Source organism: Leopardus geoffroyi, chromosome E2, assembly GCF_018350155.1.
Source record: "Leopardus geoffroyi isolate Oge1 chromosome E2, O.geoffroyi_Oge1_pat1.0, whole genome shotgun sequence".
Classification (NCBI taxonomy): Eukaryota; Metazoa; Chordata; class Mammalia; order Carnivora; family Felidae; genus Leopardus; species Leopardus geoffroyi.
In genome coordinates, this window is record NC_059335.1 from 7,214,800 (window position 1) to 7,229,409 (window position 14,610).

Sequence of the window (14,610 nt, forward strand, 5' to 3'; positions counted from 1 at the left end):
TTGGTGGAATAAAATGGACACCGTGATTTTCCATTAGTAGAAGATGCATGCAGCAGAACCCATCCATGTGAAGGAATACTGCACAGTCACGGATAAGAAGGAGGACAGCCTGTGCCACTGATAGCAAAGGGCCCCTATATCCTAAGTGCAAACACAGCAATGCTCAGAGCAGCCCACGGACCCTGGTCATTTGCCAGGAAGGGACTGGGTATCTGAGGACAGATTCTGCTGTGCATTCTGAATACTTGTCCATGTGAACATATTACCTGTACAGAAGTATTAAATAAGTACTTGTTAGGGAAAATAAAAGAGCAGGAAGAGTCATCAGGAGACGCATGATAAGGTGCCTGGAGAGGCAGATGGCCAGGTGGCCCTGTTCTACTGGTTCTCCTGGTAACAGGGGGGAGAGCAGAAATGGGGGAGGGAGGGGCCGTTGGGGACAGCTGCTCACAGGGCATGGGAGCTGGAGAGGAGGAGGGACCACTGGGTTCACCCACAGGGGTGCCTGGTCCCCAGAGTCAGTCAAAATGAGGCAGGGACCCAGCTCTTTCCTGAGCTTGGAAGAGGCCCAAGTCCCTACAGCCTGGGAGAAGGCTGCTTCCTACCTGTGCTGTGTCCCAGGCAGACCCTGAATGATGGGTTCTGTGTGGCACCTAGGATGCAAGGACGGGATTTCCCTCTTCAATGGGGTGGGGTGATGTGAGATACATGTAGACATCCCCCCACCGCCAGAAGCCCCAGAAACACGGGAGAGACAGGGCTTGAATCCTTCTCGGTCCCCTACTCAGCCAGGGCTCCAGGACTAAAGCATCAGCATCAGCACCCAGACCTGGACCTCCTGCCCCCCATCCCCTCAGGCACCCAGGTGGTCCTGGCCCCACACTCACAGGTGACATGGAGCTGGACGGCCCTTTCCACCATCACACCAATTGTAGGGAACTTCACCTGACAGGTGACGTTGGTGCCGTGGTCCTGGAGCCGTGGGGTAAGAGTGAGCACTGAGGAGAGGTGAGTCCTGGGGTCCAGGCAGGTGAGGGAGGCTGACGTCCAAGAGAAGATGGGGGGTGTGCCCCGCTCACAGGCTCAGGGCACAGAGTGGGTCAGGTTACTGGGGGGTGTCCAGACTCCAGGGTCTTAGGGATGAGGATGTCAGGTGTGTGGGTCAGGGCTGGGGGGAAATGGGGAGACATGGGGATCAGAAGGTGGGTCCACAGTGTGGCCCTGAGAGAAGCCTCAGGATTTGGTCCAGCTCCTGACTCTGAGGCCTGACATATGTTACCCCCAACCCGTCCCAGGTTGTCCTGGGACCTTACCCATCACTTGCACAGAGCGCTGGGTCTGTGTGTAACTATATCTCAAATAAGGCCCTCTCTCCACCCTAAAGACATATGTCCCCAAGTCACTTCTCCGTGCATCTCTGATATCCAGGAAGCAGTTGTAGTCCCGGGGGTTTCCAAGGAGGTGGAATCGGCCCTGGGTCTCCCGCTGCAATTGTTGACGGGGGTTGTTTGTGGCCACTGGAGCATCCTGTGCTACATTGGCCCCTTCCCGGAACCAGTAGCCATGCACAGGGTAAGAGTCATTCCAACTATTCAGGGGATAGAGGAAATTGCAGGGCACAGAGACGCACAGACCCTCCTGCACCACCAGTGACTCCAGAACCTGCAGCCAGTATCTCCTCTCCTGAGCCTGGGACCCTGCAGGGAATCGAGGGTCAGTAGCGGCCCCCGCCCGCCTGGCCCTCTCCCCTCCGCCCACTCACCTGCCCACAACAGGGGCAGCAGCAGAGGCAACAACATCTTAGAGACAGATGTCTGGGCTTCCTGTGGGTGAAGGAGAAGGGAAGGCAGAGGGAGGCTGAGGAGGACCCACGGGAAGCTGGGGAGGAGCACGAGGCCTCACGATTTCGCAAAAGGGGAACTGCCGCTGCGGAGCTCACCCCCTCTCTGCACAGAGCCTGTGACGCCCTGAAAGAGCAGACCCAGGCCGGCCGATTAGTGACTATGTCCCCGACATGGCCGCAGAAAGAAGTTCCCGCTCTAACCTCAGACCGCGCATCCTCCCCTTGAGTAAATTATGTTTTCTAAGATGAAACATAGGGGTTTCATCAGGCTACTGATTGATGCATTCTTCCGAAGTCTGAGGTGGGAGGAAGGGGAGTGTGAGAGGCATGGCAAGTGTGAGTTGAAGAGGCAGGGCTTCTCTCAGGGGCCAGAGGCAGGAGCCCTCAACCCTGTCCAGGCTTAGAATGACCTGGGAGCATTTTAATAACTGACCCCTCCCCAAACCAGTTAAATCAGAGTCTCGGGGGATGGTATTTGGTGCTAGGTATTTATATAGCACAGCAAGGCTGACAGCCAATGGTTAATAGGTGACCAGTGAGAAACGTTCTGTATACACTGAGGCCAAACTTGTTAAACAACCTCAGACACAGTGGTTCTTAAACTTCAGGTGCATCAGAATCTCCCGGAAGACTTGTTCAAACACAGATTGCTGAGCCCCACCCCCAGAGTTTCTGATTCAGTGGGTCTGCGACCACCAGGCCCAACATTTGCATTTTTAACAAGTTCCAGGTGACTCTGATAATTGCTGATCTGGGACCACACTTTGGCAGCCAATTGGCTGAGGCCACGACCCTTCCCCAGCCAATCGGCTAAGGCTATGATCACTATTAAACCTTTGTGCTTTTGAAACTCGCTCTCGCTCTCTCTCCGGTATCTCATCACTGCGTCGGTGCAGGTAGGGGATTGAGCTCGAGCTAGCTCGAATAAAGGCTCTTTGCTTTTGCATCAGACCTGGCTCCCTGGTGGTCTTTGGGGATCACGAATTCTGGGCATGACAACCCCTCGGCCTGAGACCCGGGAGACCCACGCAGGGAGGAGAGACCAGGAGCAGACCTCCGGGCACTTCCCTCTGTCACCGGAGCCTGGTTCACAGGGATGTGGGTCCTGCATGTGGGGGCGGCCTTGACTTTGCTGGAGGCCTATCCTGATGGGGAAAAGCGCAGCAGTGATGTCTGAGATCTCCTCAGCACGAGTGCTGGAGAGTGGGTGTCCTAAGTCCTGCTGCTGTGGGCCCATTTGCTCTGGGGAAGCAGTCACTTCTTGGCCTGGCTCGATTTATAGCCTCTATGGTGTCTATACCTGTCATTCTTTTTTTGTTTTCTTTCCAAAATAGGAAAGGCTTTTTTCTTTTTCTCTTTCTTTCTTTCTTTCTTTCTCTTTCTTTCTTTCTCTTTCTTTCTTTCTTTCTTTCTTTCTTTCTTTCTTCCTCTCTTTCTTTCTTCCTCTCTTTCTCTCTCTCTCTTTCTCTCTCTCTTTCTCTCTCTCTTTCTCTCTCTCTTTCTCTCTCTCTTTCTCTCTCTCTTTCTCTCTTTCTTTCTAATTTAATTTACATCCAAGTTAGTTAGCATACAGTGCAACAATGACCTCAGGAGTAGATTCCTTAGTGCCCCTTACCCATTTAGCCTATCCCTCCTCCCACAAGCCCTCCAGTAACCCTCAGTTTGTTCTCCATATTTATGAGTCTCTTCTGTTTTGTCCCCCTCCCTGTTTTTACATTATTTTTGTTTCCCTTCCCTTATGTTCATCTGTTTTGTCTCTTAAAGTCCTCCTCTGAGTGAAGTCTTATGATATTTGTCTTTCTCTAATTTCGCTTAGCATGATACCCTCGAGTTCCATCCACATAGTTGCAAATGGCAAGATTTCATTCTTTTTGATTGCCGAGTAATACTCCATTGTGCGCACACACACACACACACACACACACACATATATATATATGTATGTATATATATATATATATATATATATATATATATATATATATATATCACATCTTTATCCATTCATCCATCGATGGACATTTGGGGTCTTTCCATACTTTGGCTATTGTTCATAGTGCTGCTATAAGCATTGGGGTGCATGTTTCCCAGAAAGGCTGTATTTTTAAGACTAAACAAATAGCACAAACGTAGACCTATCATTCTTAAGCAGGGGCGTTGCCTGCACCCCACCCCACCCCCCAGCCAGGGGACCATTGGCAGTGTCTTGACACATTTGATGGTCATAGCTTAGGACGAGGGTGTGTCTGGCAATTAGTGGGTTGAGACTAGGGATGCATTTATTTTTTTTTTTTTCAACGTTTATTTATTTTGGGGACAGAGAGACAGAGCATGAATGGGGGAGGGGCAGAGAGAGAGGGAGACACAGAATCGGAAACAGGCTCCAGGCTCTGAGCCATCAGCCCAGAGCCCGACGCGGGGCTCGAACTCACGGACTGCGAGATCGTGACCTGGCTGAAGTCGGACGCTTAACCGACTGCGCCACCCAGGCGCCCCTAAGGATGCATTTAAATATACCTCTGATGTGCAGGATGGCTCCCACTGCAAAAAATCCTTCGGCTCCAAGGTTCAGTAGTCCCGAGGTTCAGAAAGCATGGTCTAGAGGTGCCTGGGTGGCTCTGTCAGTTAAGCATCTGACTTCAGCTCAGGTCATGATCTCACGATTCATGAGTTCAAGACCTGCGTTTGGCTCTGTTGCTGACAGCTGGGAGCCTGGAGCCTGGTTCAGATTCTGTTTTCTTCTCTCTGCCCTTCCCCTGCCAGCACTCTGTCTATCTCTTAAAACATTTCTAAAAATGTAAAAAAAAAAATTCCTGGTCTAGACTTGAGAGACATCTTCCAGGAGTGGGGTCTTGGAGGTTCTGCATGAGTGTCCAGCCTGTGAGAGATGAATAAGGGTCTTGGGTGAAGTGAAGAAGACAGCTGCTCATTCACTCACTCAACAGGTCCAGGGTGAACATCTGCTCTGTGTTAGGGCTGGAGGCACAGCAAACCCAGCTCCTGCCCTTGAGATGCGCCCCATCGGGGGCAGAGACACACGGTCCACAGGCACCTGCCTGGTAGAGGCCATGAGGGCCACGGGGCTGCAGACTCTGTCGTCAGGTGCTTCGGGGGCACGAATGACCAGAGTGGACATGGCCTGGACTCTCAAGGGACAGGAAGGAAGGTTCCCTGCTATAGGACCCTGCTGTGGACCCAAGGTCAATGCAGAGGCAAAATTGGGCCGAGCAGGGCAAGAGCTGTTTGCACCTCACGCTGTGGTCCCCCTGCTCACATGGCCCTCCAGGGCCTCCGGGTCTCATGTGGGCCTTGTTTCCCGCCCCCTTGCTCCTGCCCTCCCACATAGTCACCCTGCCAGCCCAGCTGGAGGCCACGCCTGCACCCACCGAAGGTGTTAGCTTCAGGCAGTGCAGGTGTCTAAGTGCCTTCCAGACGCTGCTGGCTCCTTGCCATCAGCTCTCTGACCTCCTCTGTGGGCAGACTGGCTTGTCCGTTCCACCCCATTCATTGGACATCTGTGAGTCCAATGTCATGCTCGCCGCATCGGTGAGGGAGGGCTTCCTACCCGAGGGTGATGGGGACACTGAACGTGTGACACCCACTGTTGGACAAATGACGTCAATAGCAGTTTATCAGTCACATGTATTCACTGCCTTGGGGACGAGGACGCACACAACGCAGACCCCATGGGGGCTGCACCCAGGAACACAGTGGACAACCAGGGCACGTGGGAGGCTGGCTCTGTAGCGACAAGAGTAAGTGGTGACTCATGGTTCCTGCTGGCGGATTCGAAGGGCTTGTTTGAATAATTCCACGGGCTGAAAGGGAACTCGTCTTAGTCCGCTCAGGCTTCCGTAATAAAACACCATAGGGGCGCCAGGGTGGCTCGGTTGGTTAAGCGTCCGCTTTTGGCTCAGGTCATATCTCATGGTTTGTGGGTTCCAGCCCCACGTCAGTCTCCACACTGTCAGCACAGAGCCTGCTTGGGATTCTCCCTCTCTCTGCCTCCCCTCCTCTCTCTCTCTCTCTCTCTCTCTCTGCCCCTCCTCCTCTCTCTCTCTTTCTATCTCAAAATAAATAAATAAACATTCTAAAATAAAATAGAACAAAATAAATACCATAGACTGGAGGTGCTTGAACAACAGAAATTTATTCCTCACAGGTCTGGACGGTGGGAAGTCTGAGATTACAGAGTCAGCAGATTGGGTTCCTGGTGAGTACATACTTTCTGGCCTGTAGGCAGCCACCTTCTCACAGTGTCCTCACATGACCTTTCCTCTTTACAAAGATGCGGTGACAGAGGAAAGAAAGGGGGGAGGGAGGGAGGAGGAGGGATCACTCTCTCTTCCTCTTTTTACAAGGTCACCAATCTTAGGACTCCCCTCCTACGATCTCATTTAATCTTAATTATCTCTGAAAATACAATCACATTGGGGGTTGGGGCTCCATCGTATGAATTGGGGGGGGGCACAATTCAGTCTACGTCATTCAGGTTCCATGGGGACCCCACATTCCATCCTTGTCCTCTCTGTAGGCAGTTTCATATCTGTCACATGCAAGGAAAGCAAGCCATATAAGTAATTATATTCTGCATTTCCTCTTTTCACTCGAAAGACTTCTGTCGCATCCTCCATCATCCTGTGGTCAATGATGCTCAAGGCACAGTTATATTTCCCAGGGTCTCCAAGGAGGCAGAAGCATCCTGGAGTCACGATGTGTCCAAGTGGGTCGTGGCCACTGGAGCATCCTGACCAGGCTTGTCCCTGCTCTGGACCCAGAAGCCATCCTGAGGGTAGGAGATGTTTCAAGACGTGGGGGCGCATGGCTTTCTTGTATCATCACAAACTTGCTGGTCCGCTTCCAGCTTGAAATCCTGATGCTCAGCCTGCGACCCCGGTGGGGTGGGGGGGGGGGCGAGGGTCTCTGCCTCAGCCCCCCCTGCCATACCTGCTCACCCCTGGATGGCAGGGACAGCTGCAGCTCTGGGAAGCGATGGGCCAAACGCTTTGCCGGGATTTTCTCTCTCAAGGAATCATGAGCTGTGGGACCAAGAGGAAGTTCCGACAGGAAGGCGAAGTGACATTGATGTATGTGCGCAGAAACGGAACCTCAAACCCGTTCTCTATCAGAGCTAGACTGTCTTAGGAGATGGTGCTCTCTCCCCATTTTTCAGAGGGGGCTGCTGAAATTCAGAGAGGGCAACAGACATGCTGCCCTAAGGCACCTGGTAAGGCACGTCTGGCTCCCCGTCTCCAGGCTGCCTGCCCATGTCCTGACCTTTGGTACCTGCTCTAACGGGCAGGTATCAGTGAGTCATGTGATGTTTGCTGAGGATTAGTTCTGGAGTGGCCCAAGGTGGAGTTAAAGGCAGAAGGCTAGGAAGAACCCCGAGTGAGCTGAAGGGAGATTTCCACGCATTCATTGATTTAACAAACAGAGTGAACACATTCACTGTGTCGGGGCTGCAGCTAAGACCTGGCCTCACTCCTCCCTGCTTAGTGGGGTGGTCCCTAGGCGATTCCGGAATTTCATGACCCGAGCAAGAACCAGGAAGACCAGGTGAGGTGGGGCTTTCCTTCCAGGTTTTGGCCTGGTTCACCAGGCACTGGATCCCAACATCTGTGTTTTGAGAGGACAGGACCCGCCCGTCTCCTTGGTCATGTTGCTGGCCATGCTCCATGACCGCATAAGGGCAGGGCTCATCAACAGGACTCAGCGAATGCTTGAATGAATGAATGAATGAATGAAGGCTGTTCCAAACGCTTCTCCCGATGCACAGCGCCAGACTGCTCCTGATCCGGCTTCCCAAGGCAGGCTTTTCCTTACGGATGTTTTCGCTTCAGACAGTACCTCCTCTTGTCACGGTTCACACGTGGGGCTGTTTCTCTTGGTTCACACGTGGGGCTGTTTCTCTTGTTTTTTGCACACTCTGAGCAGCCTGTGTGCGTCTGCGCCCCAGAGCTGCCTGACATCACCCAGCGCTGTGTATTCTGTGGTTGGAAGAACAATTTGTGTCCTAGAAAATAGACTTGTACCAGTGTGCAATGGGGTTTTGTTACAAAATATCCTGTGCAGCCCAGGATAAAAAGCCATCCTCTCTCTTTGCGGTTGTGTCTGGAATGTTACTTTTATTTAAAAAAAAAAATTTTTTTTAACGTTTATTTATTTTTGAGACAGAGACAGAGCATGAACGGGGGAGGGGGCAGAGAGAGAGGGAGACACAGAATCCGAAACAGGCTCCAGGCTCCCAGCTGTCAGCACAGAGCCCGACGTGGGGCTCATGACCGTGAGATCATGACCTGAGCCGAAGTCGGACGCTTAAGGGACCAAGCCACCCAGGCGCCCTGGAATGTTACTTTTAAGCAACCTCCCCTCTAACGCTGAGCAAGTCAAAACAGAGGGTGAAACCTCAGCACAGCCAACAGAGGACAAATGAGTGTGTCCTTGACTGTTGAGATCTTCTTCCTGGGGGAATCTGCAGAGGCAGAAATACAAGTTGTGGCTACCAGAGGATAGTCGTGATCCCTCAAATTCTTGAGGTAGTAATGATCCCTCTCCATTTTAACAGCAATGATGAGGTTCACAGCTGTCATATTCTTTTTTTTTTTAATGTTTATTTATTTTTGACACAGAGAGAGACAGAGCATGAGTGGTGGAGGGGAAGAGAGAGAGGGAGACACAGAATTTGAGGCAGATTCCAGGCTCTTAGCTGTCAGCACAGGGCCCGACACTGGGCTCGAACTCACGGACTGTGAGATCATGACCTGAGCCAAAGTCAGACGCTCAACCGACTGAGCCACCCAGGTACCCAAGAGCCACAGTTTTAGGTTCCAAAAATAAACACAAAAAAAAGAAGAAATCGTGGATGACTATGAACTTAAAGACTATTGTAGAAATTACAACTTCTTTTTTTAAAATTTTTTTTAACGTTTATTTATTTTTGAGACAGAGAGAGACAGAGCATGAACGGGGGAGGGGCAGAGAGAGAGGGAGACCCAGAATCCGAAGCTGGATCCAGGCTCCGAGCCGTCAGCACAGAGCCCGACGCGGGGCTCGAACTCACGGACCGCGAGATCGTGACCTGAGTCGAAGTCGGATGCTTAACCTACTGAGCCACCCTGGTGCCCCCCCCTTTTTTTTTTTTTTTTAAAGACAGTACCTAGTGTACCTATTGAGGTACGATTGCTATATGAAAAAATGGCACATATTTAACGTGCTATTTGAACTTCTGCATACACCCGTAAAATCATGACCATGATCCTGACGATCCTGGTTACAAACATGCCTACCACCTCTCAAGTTCCCCTGTGCCTCTATGCTTTTTTTTTTTTTTGGTTTTGGTTTTGTCTGTTTGTTGTTGTTGTTGTAAAAAAAACAAAAACAACAACAACAGAATAAAACTTAACATGAGCATCTGACTCTTGATTTCGGCCCAGGTCATGATTAGTTTGTGAGTTCAAGCCTCTCATTGGGCTCCGTGCTGACAACGTGGAACCTGCTTGGGATTCTCTCTCTCTCCCTCTTTCTCTGCTCCTCTCCTGTTCACTCTGTCTTTCAAAAATAAATAAAACTTTAAAAAGTATTTTAAGAAAAGAATAACTATGACTAAAACAATTTGTTAATGGGTACCTAATATGAAAAGATGTAAATTGTGACATCAAAAATATAAAGTGTCGGGGCGCCTGGGTGGCACAGTCGGTTAAGCGTCCGACTTCAGCCAGGTCACGATCTCGCGGTCCGGGAGTTCGAGCCCCGCGTCGGGCTCTGGGCTGATGGCTCAGAGCCTGGAGCCTGTTTCCGATTCTGTGTCTCCCTCTCTCTCTGCCCCTCCCCCGTTCATGCTCTGTCTCTCTCTGTCCCAAAAAAAATAAATAAACGTTGAAAAAAAAAAAAATAAAGTGTTGGGGCACCTGGGTAGCTCAGTTGGTTGTCCGACTTTGGCTCAGGTCATGATCTCACAGTTCGTGAGTTCCAATCCCACGTTGGGCTCTGTGCTGACAGCTCAGAGCCTGGAACCTGCTTCTGAGTCTGTGTCTCCCTAGCTCTCTGCCCCTCCCCCACTCATACCTGGTGTCTCTCTCTCAAAATTAAATAAAACATCAAACAAATTTTTAAAAAATATAGTGTTGGAGGGGTTGACATGTAGTTTTGTATGTGATTAAGTTAAGTTGCTATCAGGTTACAACAGACCGTTACAACCCTGAGATATTTCATGATCTCCTTTTCTGGAGAGCAGATTGAGCTCCTGCTGGAGCCAGGATTTGAACCCCATCTTCCTGTCTCTGGAGCATCTGTTTTTTTTGTTTTTTTTTTTTTTAATGTTTATTTATTTTTGAGAGAGTGAGCTCTCTCCTCCCAGTGGGGGAGGGGTAGAGAGAGACACAGAATCCGAAGCAGGCTCCAGGCTCTGAGTTGTCAGCGCAGAGTCTGACGTGGGGCTCGAACTCATCAACTGTGAGATCATGACCTGAGCCAAAGTCAGAGGCTTAACTGAGCCACCCGGTCGCCCCAAGGAGCATCTGTTTTTAACTGTACTCTCCAAATCCCCAAACTCCAGAAATTTAGAAAATATATAGTAAGGGACACAATGTGGTTATTTAATGGGGAGTAATTATTGACTTGGCCACCAGGTCTGGGGCACCTGTCTTTATATGTCTCTGCCTTTGAGTCCCCTTTGGAATTCAGGACATAATTTGAACTGGCTGTAGATGAGGCGGATTCCAGGGTTCATATGATGGGGGCCCTATTACCCTCCTTGCTTTGGTTTGCTGTTGTTGCTGTTGTTTGGTGGTGTTGCTTGATTTTACTCCGCCTGGCTTTTGTTCTCAAATCCGTAAAGGTGGTAGCTGTAAGGTCCACGCTGCAGTTTCCTGCAGAGACGGGGGTCTGTGCACTTCCCCCTCAGCCTCACGGCGCCCCCTGGCGGCGGCGCATCTCTCCCAACGTTCCCTGCCCGGTTAGGGCGCCCTCTGCTGCTCACCCAGAGAGTTACCCGGATCGCTGCACCAGCCACCTCCTCCCTCCATCCCTCTCTTTCAAGCCGTCTGCTTTCCCACCAGCTCCTCCCTGGCACCTGGCTCCCACCCTGCCACTCAGAGACCAATCTCTCTGACAGTGGATGTTTCCTAGTGTCCAGTCTGGCTGTACCAGGCAGAACCTTGCCCTGGGAGGGGCAGTCATGTTTTGCCGTCTTGATAAGAAGGCAACAAAGATGGGCTCCAGAAAGAGATTAAGGGCTCCTTGGGACTGCTTCGCAGGCTGCCACCTGCCCCCAGGTGAGCACTGGAGCTCACTAAGGGGAGCTACACCCGGTATTGGTACGCCTTTCTGGAGGGAGCCAATGCCCCAACATCTGTCAGACTTCACACTTTAGGAATGTTCAGGGGCTGACAATGTAGGAAGCCCCCAATTCCCGAATAAAGAGACAGGGTTTCAGATGAGATACTTAAAGTTATAGGGGATCCAGGGTGGAGTGAGCAAGGTCCAAGTCTGGGGTCACCTTGAGGGAATGAGAGTGAGTCTCTGAAGCCTGAGGTGTAGCCAAGCCTACAGTCTCCTCTTGAAGGTAGGGGCCTCCTGAGGGTCTCACTGCATTAAATGCTTGGAATCTCACTGTGGGCTCTGAAGGAAAGCAGTTCTGCCATATTGGTCCCAATTGACTGGACCAAGCATCACTTGCTACGTATAGTCTGCATACAAGGAAGGGACATTCTCCTGCAATGATTTCACACAAAGCTCTGTTGGATAAGGACGCTTCGTGCTGAGTGATATCAAATAGATACAATCGGAAGGTCTCTGTGGGCAGAGATTGCTGGTCTCATACTATTAACCATCCTCCCCTTTTCCTTCATAAGGACAAAAGAGGTAATAAGGGCACAAGCCCTTAAGTAATGGGTAATTTAAGTACCTGTGAAGATTTTTGTTGTTAGGTCATACAATTGAAGTGTTTTTTAAAAATCTGGGTGCCTGCATGGCACCAGCTTCAGCTCAGGTCATGATCTTGTGGTTCGTGAGTTCCAGCCCTGCGTTGGGCTCTGTGCTGACAGCTCAGAGCCTGGAGCCTGCTTTGGATTCTGTGTCTCCCTCTCTCTCTGTGCCCCTCCTCTGCTCACGCTCTCTCTCTCTCTCTCTCTCTCTCTCAAAAATAAATAAACATTAAAATTTTTTTAATCTATAAATGCAGTTAAAAAAATTTTCCCCAAAAAGTTGTAAAACATAAAAAGGCTTACGTATGCTCATAGGGATTAACATTTCCTGAAATTGTGTGGGAGGCATTGGTCGCAGACATTTTCACATATTACCTCATTTAAAGCTTGAAACAGCCCTATGGAGAGGAAACATTGCATATCCCCACTTTACAGGTGGAGATAGTGAGGCTTAGTGAAGAAAGTCACATTCCTGAGATGACCTGGCAGGAGTGCTAGACTTGGATTTGAGCCTGGGCAGTGTAGTCTGGGATTCTCTCTCTCTTTTTAATTGTTTTTTTATTATTTATTTTGAGAGAGCCAGAGAGAGCATGAGCGAGAGAGGGGCAGAGAGGGAGGGAGAGTGAGAATCCCAAGCAGGCTCTACAAGGTCAGCACACAGCCCAATGTGGGGCTCGAACCTATGAAACTATGAGATCATGACCTGATCTGAAATCAGGAGTTGGATGCTTAACCGACTGAGCCACCCAGGAGCCTCTGGGATTCTGTCTTTTAACCCCAGGGTCTCTGTCCCAGAGGGCATCCATATGACCCCCTTTGCTTGTGACACCATTGCAAGTTCAGGGTAACCAAGTCAAACCTCAGTTTCTATCACTCACTGGAAGGACTCACATAACACACTGAAAGCTGTTATCCTTGTGGTTAGGGATCATTACAGCATGAGGATACAGATTGATGTCACTGAAGGGGGGAAGGGCATGGGTCGGGGTCCAGGGGAATCCCAAGTGTGGGGTTTCCACTTGTCTCCAGTGGAGTCATGGACAGCATTAGCTCCTCCCAGCATGACTTTGTGACAGTGTGCTGATTAGGGAAGATTGCCTAAGCCTTGACGTCAGAGTTTTTATTAGGGCTCTGTCACATAGATATGTTCCACTGCTCACATAGCTGAACTTAGTCTCCAGCCCCTCCAAGGGCAGAGCTGATGCCATGTGACTCAAAGCCTTCATCATAATGTCCACTGTAGACTATCTAGTGTGTCCCAAAGCCCCCAGGTAAATAGACACTCTTATCAGACAGGACATTCTGAAGACTTAGAGATGCCTTCTAGGAGCTGAGGACAAAACCAGATTTGTCTTTGACTAAGGCTAAATTCATTATTACAGAAGTCTGTCTCTGGAACTCATCTAGCTCCACAAATGGGACTGGCCAAAAGTTGTTATACTGCTGTTTGTATAGAAAGAAAATATTTGGGTTGCTGGGGTGGCTCAGTCAGCTAAGCATCTGACTTCAGCTCAGGTCATGATCTCAAGGTTTGTGGGTTCGAGCCCTGCGCTGACAGCTCAGAACCTGGAGTCAGCTTCGGATTCTGTGTCTCCCTCTTTCTCTGCCCCTCGCCTGCTTGTGTGCTCTCTCTCTCTCTCTCAAAAATAATAAATAAACATAAAAATAAAGTATTACTTCTCTGAGGGAGAATATAATGTATATAATATAAACACCTACTATATATATATATATATATATATATATATATATATATATACAGAGAGAGAGAGAGAGAGAGAGAAAATGTTGAAAGAAGCGAAATACTCACAAATGGGGTATGGGTTGAACAAATCAATTCATGGCCAATTCAGTGGAATAGTACGTGGTCATGAACAATGAACAATGAAGATACAGAAGGAAGGGTTTCATGAGCTAAGGGCAGAAAAACAACTTCATGTGTTTTCTGGGGGCATCACTTACAATCAAATACCAAGAGGGACCAATTGAAGAATTTCAACGGTGAGTAATATATTATTTTCCTATTAAAACAAACACAGATGTATTTTGCAGTAGGCTGCAAATATTCATATGGCTTTTTAGAAAACAGTAGGAGACTTCAGAGATATTGAATGGATCACTAGATACCCTAAGGTGTATATTCACCTGTCTCTGACTAAAGTTGGGTTTAACATTGGAGAAGCCCGAATAAAGGATATTTAATGGTGTGATACCACCTAGGTAAAAATATACATGTGTGCATGAGTACGTATGACATATCATATAACATGTAACATATCAAAACTGAAAAGTTTCAGACAAAAACCCTGGATATCTCTCCAGGTGGTCAAACCATTACAGGTGGTTTTTTAATAGTATTAATCAAATTAGGCTAAATAGTTATGTATTTTATTTATAAAGATTTTTTATTTACTTATATTTTTATTTATATTTATGTACAAATGTAAACATGTATGCTTGTATAAATATTTATATGTATATTTAGATAACTAATTATCTGTTTATTTATCACAAATATGAATATATTTACAAAGGTATATTTAGAGGGGCTCCTGGGTAGCTCAGTCGGTTAAGCATCTGACTTCGGCTCAGGTCATGATCTCGCGGTTTTTGAGTTCAAGCCCCCCCCCCCAACCCCCCGCCCCGTCGGGCTCTGTGCTGACAGATCAGAGCCTGGAGTCTGCTTCAGATTCTGTGTCTCCCTCTCTGTCTGCACCTCCCCCAGTCATGCTCTGTGTCTCACTGTCTCTCAAAAGTGAATAAACATTGAAAAAAATTACAAAAGAAAGTCTGATGTCTTCTATTTATTGTGCTTTTTGGTATTTTCCAGTTTTCCTAAAC

The 14,610-nt window shown here is 49.0% G+C and overlaps 1 pseudogene; it reads right to left on the reverse strand.

Annotated features, from left to right (window-relative positions):
* Positions 1-378: 378 nt before the first annotated feature.
* Positions 379-1,832, reverse strand: LOC123578498 (annotated as a pseudogene).
* Between the last annotated feature and the right edge of the window lie 12,778 nt (positions 1,833-14,610).